A 23089-nucleotide genomic window follows, 5' to 3' on the forward strand; every position below is an offset into this window, starting at 1 on the left:
GGATGAAGGAAGTGAGCACCTTCAAAAAAAATAAGGAACATCTTATATCTGGATGTTGGAAAAAGATGAAAAAACACTTGCAGGCAAAGCCGTGTAATGTAAAGTTAGAAATGGAGTAAAACAATATCTTTTTCGTGTGGAAACAAATTTTCTGAAAGAAGGAAAATGAAAAACGAAGCGTAGTGCTGAAAATACAGAAGAGAACATACTGACTACGTGCAATGGTGCATCTATGATTTATATAAGTTTTCACTATGTGTATATGTGTAAATATTTTCTGCAGCACGGTCATCATACATGATGTAAAAAATTAGTTTTCATTTTGATTAAATGTATTAGTATTTTCAGCAGCACGGCGATATATATATATATATCTTTGTAAACTTTTCTTAGGTATGGAGAAGATTGTTGCGTAAGTTAATGTAGCCTTTTAGTATATATCATCAATGCGTATTAATATTGATTATCTATAAATATTATTACAAAAGATTGTATATATGTATCAATGACAAATACCCATGCAAATACCAAAACAATTTATTTCAGCCTGTATAGAACTGTAAACATGACATGTGCAATATCGTTGTAAAATATGATCTGTGGACAAAAAAATATACTAAACTAAACCACGTTTTAATTTAATTACGGTAGTCAACACTCTTGTTATCTTGTATTTTAATAAAATATGTGGTAGATAAATAACTGCATGCATTTTGAAACCTATAGACGTAGTAAAATGTAAATACCATCTAGGTTATTTCAATGCAAAGCTTCGACCATAGATACAATATCTATGGTCGAAGATGCAAAGTAACTTATTTTAGAACGCCTTTTCAATGGGTATTGGTAACACTGGCTATGGTAGTATCCAGTGATGATAGTAGCGCGATGTCTAATTTGTCAGTGGGATTTGATAAGCCGTGGTGTTTATATTTACATTGTTTGTTGTGATAGGTGGTAGGTAGAATGTAAGTAATTGCGTTTAGATATCTAAGATATGAACAAGGCTTATGATTCCGCAATTAGTAGCAAGTAGTGTTGTTGATATTATTCATTGGCGAATAATTATAAGGGCGCCTGGTAAGATTTGTTGAGTTTAATGTTTTTGTGGATTTATTGAGTGTAATATTTTTGTGACTGGACATACACTAGTAATTATTTTCGATATCAATGTTATGGTAAATTTGTCTCCGAATGGCAATTACAGGAGTTGACTGACCTGAATTTTTCAGTTTACGGTGCCTTACGTTACTGTTTACCCCGATACTAGCGTATGTTTATATTTCTCAATTGAATTTGTTTAATTAAACTTTCCGAAGATTAGCCGTGTCGTTACCTATTGTTTTTGCTGTTGCCTTTTGCCACATTGCACTTGTCACTTACTATACGTCATCCAGAGTGCTCGCTTTACACATCATTTCATCCCCATAGACATGCAAGTCGCCGAAGTGGCGTCAACTCGTAAGACTTGCACCAGGCGAAAGGTCTACTCGACGGGAGGCCCTAGCCTCATGGCATTTACATTTACTCTTTTAATTAATCAAAGTATTACAATATTCCAGTATATTCGTAATAGCTGCTTGTTTTGTATGCAAAATGACCGCAATTATGTTTTAATAGTTTGCTGAAATTTTACTTTTTTTACATTATGTAAATTAATGTTGTATGGGTACCCTTGAAAGGAGTCTCTAGGATGTGTGGATAAGCAGTATCACGAAGTAGCACTATGTGTGGTGATACTCAGAGACTATTAGACTTAGACATACCTGTATATCTCTTAGTATTATATTTTTATCATCTTATTTACTGTTTTTACGTGAAGTGTTAATTGCAGTATTTCAGTCATAGAACAGAGAGAGATTGATAGCTCTATGAAACCCTATTAGGCATCCTTTTTTAGATTATATGTTCCGTTAGGGCTAAGGCATTTTTTTATATTGATTAGTGGATAGAAATATGTTGAGAGAAGTCTTTGAACCAAGAAACAAGACTGTATTCACATTTGTCTGTCTCAACAGGATTCATAACTGCAACTGAAGATAGGCATTCAAACTGGATGTTGCTGTCTGCTGTGAACATGGTGGTTTTCTTTTTATATGTAAAATAAGATCCCGTTCAACAGCAGTTTTGAAGCAGGATTTATTGAAGACATATTACATGATTCAGTGTTACGTGGCTTTATGCTTAGTTACAGACTTACTATTTTAGCAGTTGATTTGTTTTCACCACCTAACACCCGCTGTTTACACCCTTCTTCGTTGCTGAGCGATGTATCACTTTTCGTTCTGACGCCGCAACTCTTCCTTTCCTATATCTTTACTACTTTTTATCTGTATAAATGATGAACTATTGGTTTTGCCGTTTAACAACTTTTTAATAACTGTGGAAGTATTACAGGCATTGTGGCCCACCTAATGTGTCACCTGCCTATATGTTTTACGTGAACCTTTCAAGACTCTATCGATTTGTTTACAAAGAGAAAGCAGAATATCTCTTCCTTTGACGTTGTCCAACAACGACCTAGGAAGCTTGACGCCCTTGCGGCCCAGGCTCTTCCATGGCTCGCGGTAGTTTGCAGCATTCGTTTTATTCCTTGCCCACTTGCTGCTATGTTGAACTTTTGTGGTGATTGTTGGGCAACGTCTTCCACGTTATCTGCAACATAAATAAACTTTCTTCCCACAGAATTTCTGAAAACCCCCCAAAAAAAAACTTAAAGTACATTATAATAATAACTGTTCTTACAATTATTCGTATAAGTCTTGGTCGATTTAATGAGGGGTGGGACAGGCCTAAGCCTTGTGACACCACAATGATTTAATTGAATTGAAGCTAAATGCTTTTATACCTGAATCAGAGTAACAAAGTGCCTGACAGTTGAGCGTGGAAGGTGGAGGTGTTGTTGATTCGCAATTTTTTCATAGTTGGTGTCATATACTCCATAAAAAGGAACTTTTCACACAGAGAAACAAATCACAACAGTTTCGTTACAGACCATGACTTTTGTTCACAGCTGATTAAGAGACCTGCAGCTGAGGTTGCAGAGTGATATATTAGGCAGAACAAAGGGAGTGACCAAACTCATACTCTGGTTGTTGCTGTGGTAGATACCCTGTAAACAACTAGCTCCATCACTTTATTCTGAACCAGGTATAATGTCATATTCACATCCATTTCTTGTTAAGCTAATAGGAAATCCAGTCAGTTAATGTTCTTTCATGCTGATATTATTTTGATATACAATCTACTTTACTTGCTGCTCACTGCCATCCAGAGGTGTCCGTACAGTGCTGGGTAAAAGTTAGGGAGTAATGGACTCCCTTTGCACATTTCGTGGTTTATGTATGATATGTATATAATATGCACGAAAGACTTATCCATTGTCCAATATAGGCTTTTCTGAATTTATCGTTAGTTTTTATGATAAGTGCTTTCAATATGGCACAGATGTAAACGTTAAGGTATGCTGTTACCATGATCTTTATTTGCCATACTCATTTAGTGGCTTCGCCAACACTCAATCAAATTATCATCTTACAGCATAATCTAGACATTGGACTATGCTGTTCATCAGTGTATTGCCTTAAGCAAGATTTCAGCTGGAGGGGGTGGGGCATTCCAGTATCACACACTGGCCCAATATTGTTTCTGCCAAGTTGTGACTTTATAACCTTGGAGCAGCAGATTATAATTTTTTAGCTGCCTTTTTATGCAGAGTCCTATTCACTTAACCAATGAAAGTAATGATCTGCAAGTCAAAGTCGTGTTTCTTTGTAAGGACTTTTAATGAATTACGTGGCACCAGTCTGACACTTATCATGTGGAGGTTGTCTTTTAATCAGTTGTCTGTTCATGTATCTTGTTGTGTAGATCTGTTCAGGATATGAGCTAAGGAATTGTTAGAAACTAAATCAATATATGCTGTTAACAGTTAAATATCATAAAACTGCTATAGCCTATATGTGAATGCAGGTGTTCTCAGCATATTACATTGACAAAATTATTCTTGGAATAGCAGCTAGGCACTATTTCTGTTCGGAATGAGGTTCTGTCAACTCACAAGTCAATGATACTTAGCTAGTTTCCCAAAAAGAATTCATTAGTGCTGTAGTCTGTTTGGCTGGGAAAGGGGGAAAAAGTAAGCAGGAAAACCAGTACTTTGAAGAAAAATCTGCTGTTGTCTTGATTATACTGAATAGTTGTTCATCTACTGTTGTTTTCTTAATATTTGCATGGCTTTTTGTCTGTTGTCAAAGGATTACTATTATCTACATGTACTTTGTGCTGCATGCAGTAATACTTGTCGACACTATGGTGGGTTCTTAGATTTACTTCTGGAGGAGCCCAACACTTTGTTATAACTTGATCACAAGATGAAATACTTTGGAGCAGCCCATGCCCACAGCAATGTCATGTATTCATTACTGTCAGTGAACACATAACTTGACACTGTAAAAGATAATTACCTCTTCTCTCAAAGTAGAATTGACTGTAAATTTTACTGTATAGCTCTGTCTAATAAAGCTCTCGCAAGATAATGCTCTTGTCTTAACGACAATTCCAGACTGGGCTGAATGGCACACCATTCTGACATAAGTAAGCATGCCACAGCTGTGGCGTATGGAACTCTTGAGGGCATGTCTATGTAGACACCTCTCATTTGTCATTGCATCTGGCAGTGACTGTGCTTGCTTGTGGTTCCATCTTGAGGTACCACACTTACCTGGGCGCCTTGTTCTTCGGATGACACCTGTGTACAATGACAATTGTCACTTGTCATGCTGCATCAGGCTGTTTAAACCATAAATTGGGTAGACTGTGGCATAAATTACAAGGGGAGAAGACTGGTAAAGGAACTGTACGCAAGGCAAAAAGTCATCGTAAGTATTGCTGGGGGAAGACATATGAGATAAGTGTTGGAAGAGGGGTTTTTATCACCAAAACTTTTCGGTATTTCTTCTGAGGGGAGATGTAGTTGTAAGAGTTAAATGGATAAGGATGTTTAAGTCTGCAGTATTGTCAGAACTGCACATTATTATGGTGAATGTTGTAAAAGTGAGAAAAAGTACTGAATGAAGATGAGTACAGGAAAACTAAAGTGATGGAGATCAGTGAAGATGAAGTTTCTGTTAAAAACAACAACATGGAAAGGATAGCTTGGCTACTCACCACATAGAGGTGGTGGTGAGTTATAGACAGGCACACTGAAGAAAAAAAAATTACTAAAATATTTAAGCTGTCGGACAATGTTCTTCTTTTGAAGTAGAAACACATGTTCATTCACATGAGGACAACTCATAAACTCTGGACACTGGGGCCCCAACTGTGGCTGCATCTGATGTGAGCAGCAATCTAGGTAGGGTGGGTAGTGAGGATAGGAAGACGTGGGGTGGGGAATGTGGAAAGGATAGCATTAGGAATGGGGGAAGGTGCAGCCCCCCCCCCCCCCCCCCCCCCATCATCCTTTGCAGCAGTACTTCCTTTCTGTGCTGCACGATTATACTTTCACTATGCCATTCTCCCTCTGCCTCTCCACCGGATGGTTTTCTTGGTGCCAACCGTGCTTGGACCTGGTTTATGATTGGGCCTTTAGTTTCCTCTTCTAGCGTATTCTACAACTTTTCATCAAATAAACACATTGTCCCCTTTGTTGGATTTGACCTGCCACCCATTTTTAAAATCCTCCAGAACTGCAGATCCTTCAGGGAAGGGCATGAAATGTGGTGTGTCTCTACCTTTGTGCCTTTCCATCTGTGCACTCTTCCCCTTCGTACAGTAATACATCAAAAACCCAGCATGGTAGCCATCCCGTTGTGGGGGTGATCGTCAACTTCTGCATGGTGGTTGCCCCCTGACCATGCAGGAATGGCACCAACAGACCACCCAGGGATGGCACTGTTCGTGCTTGAACTGAAAATTTCCCATGTGTGCCAGGGAGTATGTGCTTCTTGTGACTGGTCATGACTGGGGCACGGGGACTCTGAGCAATGGATTACTGGCCAGGTTGCCACTGCTGAGGCTGGGTGGTTCCCATTGGGAGAGACCCCGTTTGGAGAGGGTGACACAATGGTGGGTCAGCCACAAATTAAGCGGATGAAGTTATTTCCCACTAGTAGCCATATGGGCCCAGCAGTCTCTATGAAAGAACAATCCTCTTTCAATGCAGGGAGATATGGCGGGGGCCTAACATGTTCCCTTCCCTGACTATGCCGTCAGAGGACTGTAGGACTTAGTGACAAGCAGAGCAATACTCCCTGCAATATTTCATTTCTACAAGGACTGATGATGATTCTGTTGTGGCCACAAAGCCCTTATTATTTGTGGAGAACTTAGAAGACAATGTCTTGACGTTGCAGCGCTATCCCCATCTGTAGAGACCGTGGATGAGCATTGCATGCTCCCTGTGCACCTCCTCCCATCTGTGTCAACTGTGGAAAGCACTATTCTCCTTGCTTACCAGATTGCATTGGTTACCAAACAGAAAAGAAAATTCAACAATACAGGACTCTGGACAAACTGAGTTACCTAGAGGCCAAGAAGAAATATGAGTAGTTGCACCCAGCTTGTCACGTGCTACAGCTATGACAATTTCACCCCCTTTGGCACGGTATTCCTGGCCGTTAAGCCTCCTACAGTGGCCCCTCTAGACTGCTCACCCATGTCTGCCCCCATAATGGTTTGGATGCACCACCTAATAAAAAGAGAAAAAGTGGGAATGCTGGGAATGGTATGTTGCAACCGTTGGACCAATTACTACTACATCGCAGGTTTGGGCTAAGATCAGACAGCTCTGTGGATACCAGACACCTGCAGGTCCCCCCCCTCCCCTCCCCCAGGTGGCTCGCTGCCTGTTGGCAGGTTTGTGTTTGGCTACCTTGGGGCTCCAGCCTTTGCAGCATCTTTTCTCTTATGTGTGCAGCATGTCTATCCTCCTGCTATTCTTTTTCCTGTCCCCTGAGGGACATGCCTGGGATGTTTTTGGAAATGTGTTCTGCATTTTCAGTAGCTGATATCAGAACAGTCTCTCCACTGTTATTCATTCCTTTCTCTTTCTTTGTTCACCTTCTCCTATCCTTCCTCCACTTTGATTTGAGCTTCCTCTTTTTTTCTTATTCCCTCCTGTGTGCTCCTGAAAGACAGTCCACGTGTCTGACAAATAACAGGTGACTGGGTAACGCATAATTCCCAGCCTCAAGTTGACACATAGGGTTTTGCACATAGCCTCTGGCATGGGCCAGGCTCAGGGAGGGGGCAATTGCTACCTTCCCAGATTTCCGGTTGGTCCCTCTATCAGGTGTTCGGGAGGTGTGAACAATCACCTAAGGTGGGTGTGCCTCCTTCTGAAGGGGGCCCCCCTGGGAAGGAGTGTGCCATTGGAGATGCTGGCAGTTTTCTCGCAGTGAGCCAATCTTCTTCATCACAGTCAAAGTCTACTAAATGTAAACGGAATGAAGCTAATGATTCAAATGGTCTTGATGGTCTGACCAGAGCAGAAATCCAAATGAACCTCTCTGATCAGTGTGTCGTTGCAGTCTGTTGGATGATGAAAAAGTTAGATGCATTCTTAGTGCCCACACACACTCTTTTTCTCACTTTTTGTAGAATGGTGCTTCCATGAAAGATTAAAGTAAGTTATGAAGTTATCACAGTCTACTCATACCCAGTGTGTGCTACCAGTGTCATTGTTACAACCAGATCTGTAGCAGGGATTCTCACGAGGCCGATTGCCCGCCTTGTTCTCCCCGCTGTATGAACTGCAATGGCAACCGTGCTGCCTTCTCCCGAGATTGTCCCGTTTATCTCGATGAGCGGGCTGTCCAGGAGATCTGGATGAAGGAAAAAGTGCCTTAACTGGTCACTTGCAAGTTGTTGGCTAGTTGGAAACTCTGCATCGTATCATATGGCACTTATAGTACTGTTCATGCTGCATCTCGCTTCGCGAAGGACATAGCCATGCAGACATGCAACCTCAAATTCAGCTCCCTGGTTGTAAAATTGCCCACTGCCATGGTAGCATCCCATCTCTTCCTCCAGCTGTACAACAAGCCCCCAAACTTTAGCTTCACGGCGCAAAGTCACCCGCTACACAACCGCAGTCCGGAAAGGACAGGAGGAATACTCCTGCGAACACTCCCTGTGTCCCTCCAGCCAACAAACATCTCAGTCTTCCTTTGTCAACCAGAAAGGCTCCAAGAAGTCAAACAAAGGCAAATGATCTTATCCTTCACCAACTTGGAGATTCTCTTTGACGGTGTCGCCACGCGATATCCTCGGCCGGCTGACGTCTGTGTCACCAGTGTGCACCGCCAACCATTTTTCTACCCTGGACTCTGCACACTGACAGAAGAAGAATGCCGATGCCTCTGTAGACACGGAGCAGGATCCTCTGTGCGCTGTAGCAATGAGTCTTCAAAGGGGGGACTCGGCAGCCGCCGAGGTGACATCCCTTCATTTTTTCCCTCCTCCGCTTTCCTCGTCAGAACTCTCCTCCAATGGAATGTTCAAGGCATTTGATCCAGCAAAGAGGACTTACGGTTGGTCTTAGAATCGCAGCATCTGCTTGTTCTCTGCATCCAGGAAACAAAATTGCATCCTCACGATCACTTTGAGCTCCTGCATTTCTTCCCGGTCCGCTTGAACCTTCTCCCTGATGACAGCATTCCATCTCATGGGGGAGTCATGTTACTCATCTGGGATGTTGTTCAATGTCAAGCCACCTCCCTAACTACCTGGCTGTTGCAGTCCACTTTTTCCTTCCTCACTTTACCTTTTCCCTTTGTAAGGTTTACATCACTCCGTCATTTGGCATCATGAGGTCAGACTTCCTCCAGCTTATTGGGCAGCTCCCTCACCCCTTTCTGCTGCTCAGTGACTTGAAGAAATACCATCCCCTTTGGGGCTCTCCCAGAATCTGTCAGAGAGGTGCCCTCTTGGCTCACCTCAGTCGTCATAACCTCATCTGCGTTAACACGGGAGCATCTGTGTTCCTTTCTGACTCCACGCACACCTATTCCTATTTGGACCTGCCCCTTTGCACTGCCCGGCTTGCCCATTGTTTCGAGTGGTCAGTTCTCTCTTACATGTACTCGAGTGACCATTTCGCTTGTACTGTCCGTTTGCTGACTCTTACCGTACCTACATGCATACCAAAATGGCAGCTTTCTGTGGCCGACTGGAGGCTTTACGCTTCCCTGGTGACCTTCAGTGGACCACATTTCCCCAGTTGCAATGACCAGGTATAATATTTTACAAATGTTATCCTTACCGCCACAGGACTTTTCATTCCTCACACTACCTCCTTACTGCTCTATGTCCCGGTCCCTTAGTGGACTAAGGTGTGCTGTGACGCGATTTGCATGCAGAGAAGTACTCTCAGCATTTTTAACTACATTCTGCTATGGCAAACTGCATTCTTTATAAACAGTTGCATGTGCAGTGTTGTGCTCTTCGGGATAGCAAAAAAGCTAGCTGGATTTCATTTACTGGTTTTTCTAACAGTTCTACTCTCTGTTCTGTCGTGTGGGCCAACCTCCGATGGCTCTCTGGGACCACAGTCCATTCCCCAATTTCCAGCCTGACTGTAGTAGACAATGTCATAGTGGACCCTCTTGCTATCTCCAACACCTTGAGTCGCTATTTTGTGGAGATTTTTAGCTCCTCCCACTATCACACTGCCTTCCTCCAATGGAAACAAGTGGAGGCGGCTCAGGTGATTCTCTTCTCAGAATAGTGAGTGCTTCAGTGCCGACTTTACTACAAGGGAGATAAATCACTTTCTCACTTCACTCGGATCATTCGCCCCACGGCCAGACAATGTTCACATTCAGAAGTTGCAGACCTTTTCTCTTGCGGGCAGGCACTTTCTGCTTCATACATACAATCGCATGTGGACAGAGGGCACATTTCCCAGACACTGGTGTGAAGCCACTGGTAGTTATCATCCCATGTCTCTCACCAGCTGTGTTTGCAAGGTGATGGAATGTATGATTCATGCCCGGTTGGTATGGTGGCTTGAGTCTTGCAATTTACTGACCACTGCATGGTGTGGATATCGAGCACGCTGTTCTGCAGTTGAACATCTTGTCACCTTTTCAACCCATGTTATGAATGGTTTTCTGTGGGAATACCAGCCTGTAGCCACATTTTTCAATTTGGAGAAAGCCTATGACACCTGCTGGAGGACTGGTATCCTCTGTACTCTCTACACATGGAGCTTCTGTGGCCATGTGCCCCATTTCCTTCAGGAATTTTTAAAATGCTGAGTTTTCAAGGTGCATGCGGGCGCTGCCTTGTCGGACACCTTTATCTCGGAAAACAGTGTGCCTTAGGGTTCCGTCCTGAGCATCGTCCTCTTTGCTATCACCATTAACCCTGCCTGTCTCTCGTGGGCATCTCCGGCACACTTTTTGTTGACGATTTTGCCATATATTGCAGTTCTCCATGGACTTTTCTCCTTGAGCAATGTCTCGATGTTCTTTACTCATGGAGCATCAAGAATAGCTTTCGCTTTCCCACCGACAAAATCATTTGTATTTATTTCTAGCAGCACAGTTGGTTTCTTCCATTATCTTTATGTCTTGGGCCTGTTGCTCTTTCATTCATTGAAACTACGAAATTCCAGGGGCTCATTCTCATTAGGAAACTTTCTTGGTCCTCTCGTGTGTCATAACTGGCCACCCGCTGTACACAGTCCCTCAATGTCCTACTTGTCTTCAGCAGTATTTCCTGGAGAGCGGATCAGATCACCCTCTCCTCCATTTGTACCAGTCGCTTGTCTGCTAAAAACTAGACTATGGGTGTTTTGTATGCATCTGCACATCCTCCCATGTTACGCCATCTCAATACAATCCACCATTGTGGCATCAGTTTGGCCGGTAGCACCATTTATACTAACCTGGTTGAGAGTCTGTATGCAGAAGCTGCCGAACTACCACTGTCATACTGCCTTGACTTCTTCCTCTGCGATATGCGTGCCATTTGCCTTGTGATAGTACCTTTGTGTATACTGATGGCTCTTGGACTGACAGTAGTGTCGTGTGTGCCTTTGTCTTGGCACTGATGTTTTTCGGTATCTGCTTTTGGAACATTGCTCAGTATTTACAGCGGAGCTCTTCACCCTGTATCAGGCCATGCAGTACATCCAGCGACACAGGCTCGTCATCTGCTCCGACTCTCTCAGTGCCCTTCAAAGTGTCTGTGTGCTATACACTGCCCATCCCGTAGTGCAATGGGTCCAGGAAAGCTGTCACTTGCTAACTCTTGATGGAGCCACAGTGATGTTTGTGTGTGTTTCTGGTTACATCGATCTGTCAGGAAATGAGGTTACTGATGCTGCCGCCATGGCTGCAGTCTGCTACCTCAGCCTGCCAGTTCTTCCATACCATGAAATCTGTGTTGTTACCATCTGTCAGCAGGTGGTGTTACTTCGGCACCACCACTGGCCTCCCTTCATGGGAACAAGCTCTGGAAAATTAAACTCTCCCAGCAACTTGGATGATCTCCTCTCGGCCATCTTGCTGTGAGGAGATTATTTTAGCTAGGTTGCATATTGGGCACTATCTTTTTAGCCATCACCATTTGTTAAATGGTGTTACCCCACCACTTTGTGTTAATTGCCCTCAACCTTTGAAAGTTTGCCGTTTCCTTATGGAATGTCCTTTTTTTAATTACTTATGTTCCAATTTATATTTGCCATCTGAATTATCAGCCATTTTAGTGAACGTTGCACAGCCTGTCGATTGCGTTTTACTTTTTATCCGTCGTAGCAATACGGCAAAGGCCATGTAATTTTTAGTTCCTGACCTCCATTTCTCTATGGCGTATTTTATAGACTTTTCTCCGCATCCTTGTTTTTAGCTGTCTCCACTTCCGTTGATTGGGATTGACGTGTAGTCATCTTTGTCTCCTCTCTCTGTCTTTGTGTTCTACAGTTCTGACATGGGTGCGTACGACCTTAGTTGTTTTTGCACCCTAGAATTAAACAAACACCTGCAGTGTACCTGGTATTACCTTGTACTGTCTACACTGACTCAGATGCCATCACTGAACTTTTTGCTCTACACTATTATCAAGCATGTGTTTCTGAGAATTATCAACCTGCCTCTTGTGTCCTAAAAACAGCAGTGAGAACAAAACCAATTATCTTTTAGTACACGTCACCTGGAGCCATATAACACTCCATTCAGTGATTGGGAATTTGTCAGTGTTCTTGCCCACTGCTCAGATACAGCACCAGGGCCGGCACACATCCACAACCAAATGAAAGAGCATTTACCACGGATTGTCAGTGTCATATCCTTGCCATCTTTAACCATATCTGGAGCGAGGGCGAGCTCCCATCGCAATGGTGGGAAAGCATCATCGTCACAGAACTGAAACTGGGTAAGCACCCTCTAGAAGTGGACAGTTATCACCCAATAAGTCTCATCAGTGTTCTATATAAGTTGTATGAACGCATTGTGAGCCGGTGCTTGTGTTGGCTTCTCAAGTCTCGGTGTCATCTGTCTCCGTCCCAAGGTCCTCAGTAACACCCTCCTTGTATCCTGACGACTTTTGCCTCTACTCTTCCTCCTCTAGTGTGGGTGTCACTGAACGTCAACTGCAGGGTACCATATGAAAGGCGAGCATGGGCCTCACTCATGGCTTTCAAGTTTTACCCCCCCCCCCCCCCCCCCCAACTTGCATCTTGCACATCTATTGATGTCGTACCATTCACCCACAACCAGAACTTTACCGACTTATCATCTTTTAGGACTGGTATTCGATTCTCGGTTGACATTGCTTCCCCATCTTTGCCAGCTTAAGCGAAAGTGCTGGCTCCACCTTAGTACACTTTGCTGCTTGAGTAACACTAGCTGGGTGCAGATTGCACTGCCCTTCTGCAGCTCTACAAACCCTTGATACAATCCCACCTCGATTATGGGAGTTTGACATACGGTTCGGCATCACCTTCAGCTTTGCGGATACTGGATATGATGCACCCCTGTGGGGTTTGACTTGCGACAGGAGCATTTGAACTAGCCCCATGAAAGCTTACTTGTGAAGGCTGAGGTCTCTCCATTGTGGATCAGTCACCAACAGCAGCTTGTCTATTAAGCTACCCACATTTGCAGCTCACCTAAGCAGCCAAACTACCATCTCCTCTTTCCAAAGACAATAACCCATCTCCCACAACAGTGGTCTCAGTCAGGGTTTATGATCGCAATCCGCATCTGGTCCATCCTCTCTGAACTTGAGTAGTTTCCTCTTCCACCCTTCCTCTGGACTGAACCCTGTACATCTCTGTGGTGCATCCCTCTGCCACAGCGTTGTCTTGACCTATGACAAGGGTCCGCAGCTCGTGGTCTTGCGGTAGCGTTCTCACTTCCCACGCCCGGGTTCCCAGGTTCGATTCCCGGGGGGGTCAGGGATTTTCTCTGCCTCGTGATGACTGGGTGTTGTGTGCTGTCCTTAGGTTGGTTAGGTTTAAGTAGTTCTAAGTTCTAGGGGACTTATGACCATAGATGTTAAGTCCCATAGTGCTCAGAGCCATTTGAACCTATGACAAGGTCCAAAAGACTCAGTTCATCCTGAGGCTCTCCACTGCCAGTTTTTCTCCATTGTTCCCACATTCCAAGGCTCAGAAGTCATCTATACTGATGGCTCGATGGTTGCTTATATTAATGCAGGATGTACTGAACTGTTCTCCTTACCAAATAGCTGTAGTGTTTTCATTGTGGAGTTGGTAGCCATTTCTTGTGCTCTTGAGCATATCTGTTCCTGCACTGGTGGGTTCGTTCTTATCTGCAGCAACTTCTTGAGCAGTTTGCAAGCTCTTGACCAGTGTTACTCACACCATCTCTTGGTTATTGCTATCCAGGTTTCCCTTTATACCCTCGAACAGTGTGGACGCTCAGTGCCCTTCATCTGGACCCTGGCCCATTTCAGGATCCGGGGGAATGAACTTGCCGATAGTGTGGCCAAACTGACTCGAGATCAGTATTTTGGAAACAAACCTCCGATCAGTATTATGCCATCAAGTTTTAGGTGCCTGGAATACAGAATGGCTTCTCTGACTTCACCAAAGGAACTACAGATGATAAAGAAGACTACAAATCTGTGGAGGTCTTCCACGCAGGCCTCTTGCGAGGCCATACTTCGCTGATTCGTGGTCGTCTCCTCCATAGCGAGGACCCACCCCAATGTCATTTGTGGTGCCCATTTGATGGTAGTCCACATTTTGCTGGCCTCTCTCAATCCAATACCCTGCAGCAGATTCTTAATCTCCCTGACTCGCTGCTGCTAGCTGCGCCCAGTGGCTGACCAAGTTTTACATTTTATTCTTGAAGCAGGCTTTTACCACTCCCATATCAGCTTGTTGAAAGGTTGGCAGAACACTCTTTGTCCAGATCAAGCTTCAGCTGTCTGGACTTGGTGGTTCAACCCGGTTCTCACCCTTCCTGCTCTTTTATTTTTCTCCCCCACCTCTCGTGTAGTCTGTTAGACTTGTTCATCTTTTGCCTGTCTGTGCTTCTCTAGCCCTGCCTGTGTTGCTAATCTTTCCGAGGCAGTCTTGGAGTAGAGTACGTCTGGTAAGCAATGGGGGCTGTGGGATGTATGGTCTCTCATTGGACTCTGCCTTCAGGGGCTTCTGGCTGCTCCCTAGAATGGGCACCTTGCTTGCCTTTTTTCCTCTGTCTCCCTTTCTTCTTTTTGTTCCTTATCTCAGCCACGCTGACATTGGTAGGCCTTCGGGTTTTCTTCCCCTGGGTAATGCGTCGTAAGATATCTTTGATCTACAGTCGTATAGACCTGTAAGGGACTAATGACCTAGCATTTTGGCCCCTTTAAGCATCCAACCAACCAACCAAAGATGCAGGGGCATAGTGGGGGCAGGATAGGGCTGCTAGGTGGAGCATTGAGAGACTGAACTGGAGAGGATGAGGGTAAGGTTGTGGAGAGCAAAAGAGAAGGCGAGGGGGGTGGGGAGGGAGTGTGTTGACAGGATAGAAGGCGTGTGTAGTAATGGTGTGGGAGCAGGGAGGGAGTTAAGTAGTTGGAGGACAGGGACTAGCGAAGGTTGAGGCCAGGGGAATTACAGGATCGAAGGATATGTTGTAGAGGGAGTTCCCACCAGCACATTTCAGAAACGCTGGTGTTGGTAGGAAGGATCCAGATGACACAGGCTGTAAAATAGTCTTGTGGGTCATTTTGGTCAGCATGTTCAGCAAGTGGTAGGTCCAGCTATCTTTTGGCCACAGTTCTTCCAGACAGGCAGGTTGTTAACTGTCATGCCCATGTAGAAAGTGGCACGGCAGTTGCAGCTTGTTTGTAGATCACATGGATGCTTTCATGGGTAGCCCTGCCTTTGATGGGGAAGGAGATGCCTGTGGCAGTGGGAGGGTGTATGGGAAAGGTCTTGCATCCAGGTCTGTTGCAGGGATATGAGACATGAGGCAGTAGGTCAGGAGTAGGTTTGGAGTAGGATAGGACAAGAATACAAAGAGTACTAGGGAAGATTTGCAGTACAGCTTTATTTACTTAATTTTTTCTAAGTAATTTCTGGCACATTGAATACATCCCTCCATCCTCTGAAACTAATGCATAAACCAGTTCTCCCAAGTTTCTGTAAGGAGCAAGGCACACTTGTTGTCCCAAGCCTTCAGGAGGTCCTCATCACTTGAAAGCTGCACTCCTTTCAGCTTCATTTTTACATGCAGTTACAGTGCAAAGTCACAAGGAGCAAGGCCTGGACCGTAAGGAGGGTGCTCAAGAAGTTTCAGTTCTGTACCATGCAAATATTCAGTGCATACTTGGCTGCCATTTTCTTCTTTACTGAGTGGGATTTTATGATAGCTCTGGGTGTGTCATCATCTTCAAAGACCCAAAATTTGTTTCAAGTGTTAGTCGACATGTCATAGTAGTACAGCTAAGTCTCAACTGTCGGAGTGTTTTTCACCATACTGGGATTGTTCCTTGGAAACCTTCTTTAACATCTCCTGGTACCAAGAGTCTTATGTTGCGTCATCTGCTCTTCCGTCAGTCTGTGCAGCGCCCAGAGACAACAAAGTTTCTTTACTTGCAAATGATCATGCAGAATCGAACGACTTGCTAAGGTATCTTCTGTACGCTTATGTGTCACTTGACTGTGTTCGTCTAGCATTTTCCTCAAGAGTGTCGATGTTTTCCTCCGTAACTGATGATGGTGGCCTTCATGTCCTCTCAAGATCCTTCAGAGTGAAATGTTCTCTTTGGAATCCTCTGTACTACCTGAACATAGTTGTATGATGTGGACACATATCACCGAGTGCAAGAGTAATTTCTTCAAAGCACTGGTTTATGTTTAAACTTCGTTGTACTGCAAAACTGCCTGAACCTCACTTTATGATGAAGATGCCATAGCAAGCGCTCCAAACTAACCCTGCTAGTGAACAATTGTGCCCAAAGACTTGGTACAGTGGCTACAATGCAAGTATGAACAGAACAACAACCAGGCTTCTGGGACTTATTGTTGCATCGTATTGCAAAACTTTCATAGTACCCTGTGTGTTGTGTAGGGTGAGTGGGCAGCAGAATACCACTCTGGGAGGGATGGGGAGGATATTTCTCATTTCAGGGCACAATGAGAGATAGTCAAAACCCTGGCAGAGAATGCTATTCAGTTTCTCTAGTCGTGGATGATACTGAGTCACAAGATGAGTGCTCTTTTGTGGACCAACCTATGCAATATTCTTGGCTATTCCTACTCCACTCCCATGTCCAACCCCTTGCCTCACGGCTCATTTTCCTCCGATAGACCCAGATGCGAAACATGTCCCATACGTCCTCCTACTAACACCTACATCTGTACTGTCACAGACATCTCCTATCTCATCAGAGTCAGGGCTGGCTGTGAAAGTAGCCATGCCATATACAAACTAAGCTGCAATCGGTGTGCCACTTTGTACGTGGGCATGACAACCAACAAGCTGCTTGTCTATGTGAATGGCCACTGCTAAACTGTGGCCAAGAGACAGCTGGCCAATACAGCATACTCGATTTTAATGACTGCATCACAGCCTGTGCCATGTGATTTTTACTACCAACACCAGCTTTTCTGAATTGTGCTGGTGAGAACTCTTAACTACAACAGATTCATTCCTGTAACCCCCCCCCCCCCCCCTCCCCGCTTCTCACCCCCCAGGTCTCAACCTTCACTAGTCGCTGGCCTCTATCTGCCCATCCCCTTCCTTTGTCCCACTCAGTCTTACACAAACTACCCATCCTTTCAACGCACCTATACATACTTTCTGCCCCCCACCACTACCCCCACCTTTCCTCACTCCCCATGCTTCTCCACACTTCCCCCACAGCAAGACCCCCAACCGGTCCTCATCATGTCCGTGCACGCTCCCACAGAGTGTGAGTGTTGCACTTTTGCAAGTATGCGTGTTTTTCTATTTCCGAAGAAGAAGTGTGCATGGATTTTAGCAATCTTTCTCATAGTGCCTCCCCTATGTAGTTAGTAGCAGTCTGTCCTTAGAATGTTGTTATTCCAGACTGTAGTCTCCACTGTTTGACATTTCTATGAAACTATATTTGAAAGAAAATTCTCTGAAGAAGCAAACTGTTTTTGGAAGCTGTAAGGATACTATAAGAAGTAAGATATCAATAGACAAAAAAGTTTATGAAACGGTGAAAGTTTTGTTTACTGTAAAAAGAATTCAGATAGAACCAAGAAAGAGGTTTAGAAAATATTTTAACTGGAGTGTAGTTTTATGTGGCAGTAAATCAAGGACAGCTGAAAAGAAAGAAGAATAATATTTTGTAGTTTCAAAATGTCGATGCGGAAAATATGCTTACAATAAAAAGGATTGGTAGAATGAGAAATAAAGGTATGGTTAAAAAATAAGAAGACGACTAGTGGAAGTGGTAAGAACTTAGAAAATATTGTGGCTGGAACATTATTGTGAGGAGTTATTAAAGTTAAGCTTGCAGGGAAGAGGATGGGTTGTGATGCTCGATGACTTCAGAAATAGATGAAAGTTGCCAGCAGATTAAGGAAAAGGAACGTGCCAGAGGAAAGCGGAGATAGTCCTATCAGTGTATGTAACAAGACAAATCTACTTAAAAACCAAGAAAAGGGGTGAGATAACCACAAAATTCATAAAGTACAGTTCCTTCTCTAGATTGTCGCACAGATGACAAAATGGTAGATATCGAAATAGACGACAGAGGGATAGAGAAACAATTAAAATCGCTCAAAAGAGGAAAGGCCTCTGCACCTGATGGGATACCAGTTCAGTTTTACACAGAGTACGCGAAGGAACTTGCCCCCCTTCTTGCAGCGGTGTACCGTAGGTCTCTAGAAGAGCGTAGCGTTCCAAAGGATTGGAAAAGGGCACAGGTCATCCCCGTTTTCAAGAAGGGACGTCGAGCAGATGTGCAGAACTATAGACCTATATCTCTAACGTCGATCAGTTGTAGAATTTTGGAACACGTATTGTGTTCGAGTATAATGACTTTTCTGGAGACTAGAAACCTACTCTGTAGGAATCAGCATGGGTTTCGAAAAAGACGGTCATGTGAAACCCAGCTCGCACTATTCGTCCACGAGACTCAGAGGGCCATAGATACGGGTTCACAGGTAGATGCCGTGTTTCTTGACTTCCGCAAGGCATTCGATACAGTTCCCCACAGTCGTTTAATGAACAAAGTAAGAGCATATGGACTATCAGACCAATTGTGTGATTGGATTGAGGAGTTCCTAGATAACAGGACGCAGCATGTCATTCTCAATGGAGAGAAGTCTTCCGAAGTAAGAGTGATTTCAGGTGTGCCGCAGGGGAGTGTCATAGGACCGTTGCTATTCACAATATACATAAATGACCTTGTGGATGTCATCGGAAGTTCACTAAGGCTTTTTGCAGATGATGCTGTGGTGTATCGAGAGGTTGTAACAATGGAAAATTATACTGAAATGCAGGAGTATCTGCAGCGAATTGACGCATGGTGCAGGGAATGTCAATTGAATCTCAATGTAGACAAGTGTAATGTGCTGCGAATACACAGAAAGATAGATCCTTTATCATTTAGCTACAAAATAGCAGGTCAGCAACTGGAAGCAGTTAATACCATAAATTATCTGGGAGTATGCATTAGGAGTGATTTAAAATGGAATGATCATATAATGTTGATCGTCGGTAAAGCACATGCCAGACTGAGATTCATTGGAAGAATCCTAAGGAAATGCAATCCGAAAACAAAGGAAGTAGGTTACAGTACGCTTGTTCGCCCACTGCTTGAATACTGCTCAGCAGTGTGGGATCCGTACCAGATAGGGTTGATAGAAGATATAGAGAAGATCCAACGGAGAGCAGCACGCTTCGTTACAGGATCATTTAGTAATCGCGAAAGCGTTACGGAGATGATAGATAAACTCCAGTGGAAGACTCTGCAGGAGGGACGCTCAGTAGCTCGGTACGGGCTTTTGTCAAAGTTTCGAGAACATACCTTCACCGAAGAGTCAAGCAGTATATTGCTCCCTCCTACGTATATCTCGCAAAGAGACCATGAGGATAAAATCAGAGAGATTAGAGCGCACGAACAATACGAGAATGGAATAGAAGGGAGAACCGATAGAGGTACTCAAGGTACCCTCCGCCACACACCGTCAGGTGACTTGCGGAGTATGGATGTAGATGTAGATGAAATAAGATATATATTTTTCAATGGCCTTTGGATTTACGAATGTTAACAATTTCTTGCTGTACAGAAACTGAAAACTTGTTTAATAACTGCAGCAGAGTATGTGGCTCCTCTCTGATACCTAGGCTGAAAGACAAAGTTTAATAGGAACTATATTCTATTTCCCACATATTAATTTTAATTGTGCAAATCACAGTTCACCGGAAAAATGTGTTTATTACTTTGAAAGGGCATCTAAAAGTGGTGTAGGTATAACTGGACACAATACTCTTAATGCTAACTTCTGCTGTACTTCATTTACTTTATGCACTTTACTCCAGAAGAGAATTCTGTCATGTGTGATTGTCAGTATCTACTTTTGGTACCAGAGGGTCCTGGCAATTTCTTTGAAATAGTGTAACATGACTCTTTAGGAGAATAAAACGTACTCACAGGTTATGATTACTGGACACTGTCACAGAGACTGTGTTTAGTGACAGCATTAATTGAAACAGAAAAAGATTGTCCACAAAAAAAGGAGAATTCTTGAATGCTAAATGCAATTACTCAACACACTGATTTCCACTTGGAAAATCTTTAAAAGCATAAACAACATTATACAAAAACTTCCTAATTCAACTCTAGAAAATTGAACAGTGGAAAGTCCAGGTTGGAGTATCAGCAATAATATAAAAAGACCAGATTCTTTAATTGAATAGATAAAACATCTACTCACCAAGTGGTGGCAGAACACACACATTAAAGACTGTTGTGACTGGCAAGCTTTAGGAGCCAGTGGCTTCATCTTTAAGCAGAAGGGTTGAAGGGGAAGGAAGAAGGGTGAAGGAAAAGGACTGGAGAGGTCTAGGAAAAGGGGTAGATTTTGGGTCAGGGGAGACTTTTTGTATGGGATGAGAAGGAAAGACTGATTGTTGGGGATTGTATTGGACAAGATTTGAAAACCTGAGAGCTTAAAGGTGGAAGACGGGGTAATTTGCAACACAGAGATTCCTACTAAAATATCGTGCACGAGAACCTGCGGAGTTCTGAGAAACTGGTGTCTGGGGGAAGAATCCAGATGGCGTGTGTGGTGAAACTGGTGCCGAGGTCACGAATGTCATGTTTTATAGTATGTTCTGCAACAGGATATTGTGAGTTGCAGTATATACCACCTGCCTATGCCCACTCATCCATGTTTTAATAGTAATTCTGTCTTGCATATTACCCTGTCTTCCACCTTTAAGCTCTCAGGTTTTCAAATCTTGTCCGATGCAGCCCCCAACAATCAGTTTTTCCTTCTCATCCTGTATGGTAAGTCTCCCCTGACCTGCAGTTCTGGGTGACTTTTCCAATATCCACCCCTTTTCCTAGACCCTTCCAGTCGTTTTCCTTCCTTCCCCTCCAACCCTCCTGCCTGAAGGAGGAGCCACAGGCTCCAAAAGCTTGCCAATCACAACAGTCTTTAATGTGTGTGTTCCGTCGCTGCATGGTGAGTAGGCTATTTATCTGTCCAATTAAATAATTTTATCAATAATGAAAAGTCTAGATTGCTACTCACCGTAAAGATGACTTGTTGATTTGTAGACAGGCACAACGAAATGACTGTAACACACTGATCGTTTGGCCAAAGCCTTCTTCTCAGGAAAGAAAGCAAACACACAGACATTTGCACAAGACAGCACACATCACGCACATATTGGCACTGTGTCCGGGTGCTCTGACTAGAATGCAGTGGTGTCGCATTGAATGCAAGCAACAATCCAGAATGGAGTGGGGAAGGGGGAGGCGTAGCAGGGAACAACGGGTGGTGCGAGAGGAGTCAGTGCTGCATGGTGGAGTGTGCAGGAACTAGATGGTAGCCAGACAGAGTTGCCAGATGTAGTGTTCGGATACTGTGTGGGGTGGGGGAGGGGAAGGGGGGGCTAGGAGCAGTAAAGGGGAGTGCATTGGTAGAGAGCGGAGCACTATGAGGGGGGAAAGCATGTGAAGTGAGAGGAGGTGATAGGAAAGCAAAAGTGGAAACTGTTGGGTGGAGGGTGTGGGGACAGTATACTATGGTAGCTTGAGTCCGGGATGACATTGGCAGCAGAGATGCATTGTAAGGATAACTCCCATGTGTGCAGTTCAGAAAAGCTGGTGCTAGGGGGAGGATCCAGATGGCCCGAGTTGTGAAGCAGCCACTGAAATTAAGCTTATTATGTTCAGCTGAACATTGTGCCACAGGGTGATCCACTTCACTGATGGCTACAGTTTGGTGGTGGCTATTTATCCTGGTTGACAGCTGGCTGGGAGTCACACCAGTATAAAAGTCTGTGCAATGACTGCAGCAGAAATGGTACATTACATGGCTGCTTCCACAGGTGGCCCGGCCTCTGATGGGATGAGGTAAGCTGAAGCCACACTATGAGTAGCAGCAGAGCATGATGGGAGAGGCAACAGGGTGGGGGTAAGGAGAAGGCTGGGACGGGGAGGGGGAGGGATAGTAGGGTGGGGGTGGGGGACAGTGAGTGCTGCTGGGAAGTGTACAGAGACAAGGTGGAGAGAAGGCAAGGCAATGATGTGGAGTCGGGAGGTTAGACGGAGAGCGGGAGAGAGGTGGGGTAACGGAAAAGGAGAGAGGTAAAGAGTGCATTGTAGAATAGAGGGCTGTGTAGTGATGGAATGGGAACAGGGAAGCGCAGATAGGTGAGGACAATGACTAACGAAGTTAAGGCTAGGTGGGTTACGGAACGTTGGATATATTGGAAGTAGAGTTCCCACCTGAATAATTCAGAAAAGGTGGTGTCGGTGGGAAGGATCCATGTGGCACAGGCTGTGAAGCACTCATTGAAATGAAGGATAGCATGTTTGGCAGCATGTTCAGCAGCAGGGTGGTCCACTTGTTTCTTGCCCACAGTTTGTCAGTGTCCATTCATGCAGACAGATAGCTTGTTGGTTGTCATTGCCACATAGAATCCAGCACAGTGGTTGCAACCTAGCTTGTAGATTACGTGACTGGTTTCACAGGTAGCCCTGCCTTTGATAGGATAGACGATGTTTGTGCCTGGACTGGAGTACGTGGTGATGGGAGGATGTATGGGACAGGTTTTGCATCTAGGACTATTACGGTAATATGAGCCATGAGGCAAGGGGTTGGGGCAGGAGTTGTGTAGGGAAGGGTGAGTACACTGTGTAGGTTCAGTGGATGGTGGAATACCACTGTGGGAGGAGTGGGAAGGATAGTGAGCAGGACATTTCCCATTTCAGGACACGATGAGTCATAGTCAAAACCATGGAGGAGAATGTAATTCATTGGTCCAGTCCTGTGTGGTACTGAGTTACGAGGGGAATGCTCCCCTGTGGCCAGATGGTGAGACTTTGGGAGGTGGGTGGTAACTGGAAAGATAAGGCGCAGAATATTTGTTTTCGCACAAGGTTGGGATGATAATCACGGTCCATAAAGGCC

At 44.3% G+C, this 23089-nt stretch overlaps 1 protein-coding gene across 5 annotated transcripts in view; it reads left to right on the top strand.

Moving 5' to 3' along the window:
- Positions 1-838: 838 nt before the first annotated feature.
- The window catches only part of LOC126481619 (serine/arginine-rich splicing factor 4-like), a 56380-nt gene continuing 34129 nt past the window's right edge, over positions 839-23089 (top strand). For 3 of the 5 annotated variants that reach the window (XM_050105503.1, XM_050105506.1, XM_050105507.1), the window contains exon 1: positions 839-968. The gene's annotated coding sequence lies outside the window, so the exon portion shown is untranslated. The other 2 variants (XM_050105505.1, XM_050105504.1) reach the window with 2 other exon arrangements.

Source organism: Schistocerca serialis, chromosome 5 (assembly GCF_023864345.2).
Source record: "Schistocerca serialis cubense isolate TAMUIC-IGC-003099 chromosome 5, iqSchSeri2.2, whole genome shotgun sequence".
NCBI classification, from domain to species: domain Eukaryota; kingdom Metazoa; phylum Arthropoda; class Insecta; order Orthoptera; family Acrididae; genus Schistocerca; species Schistocerca serialis.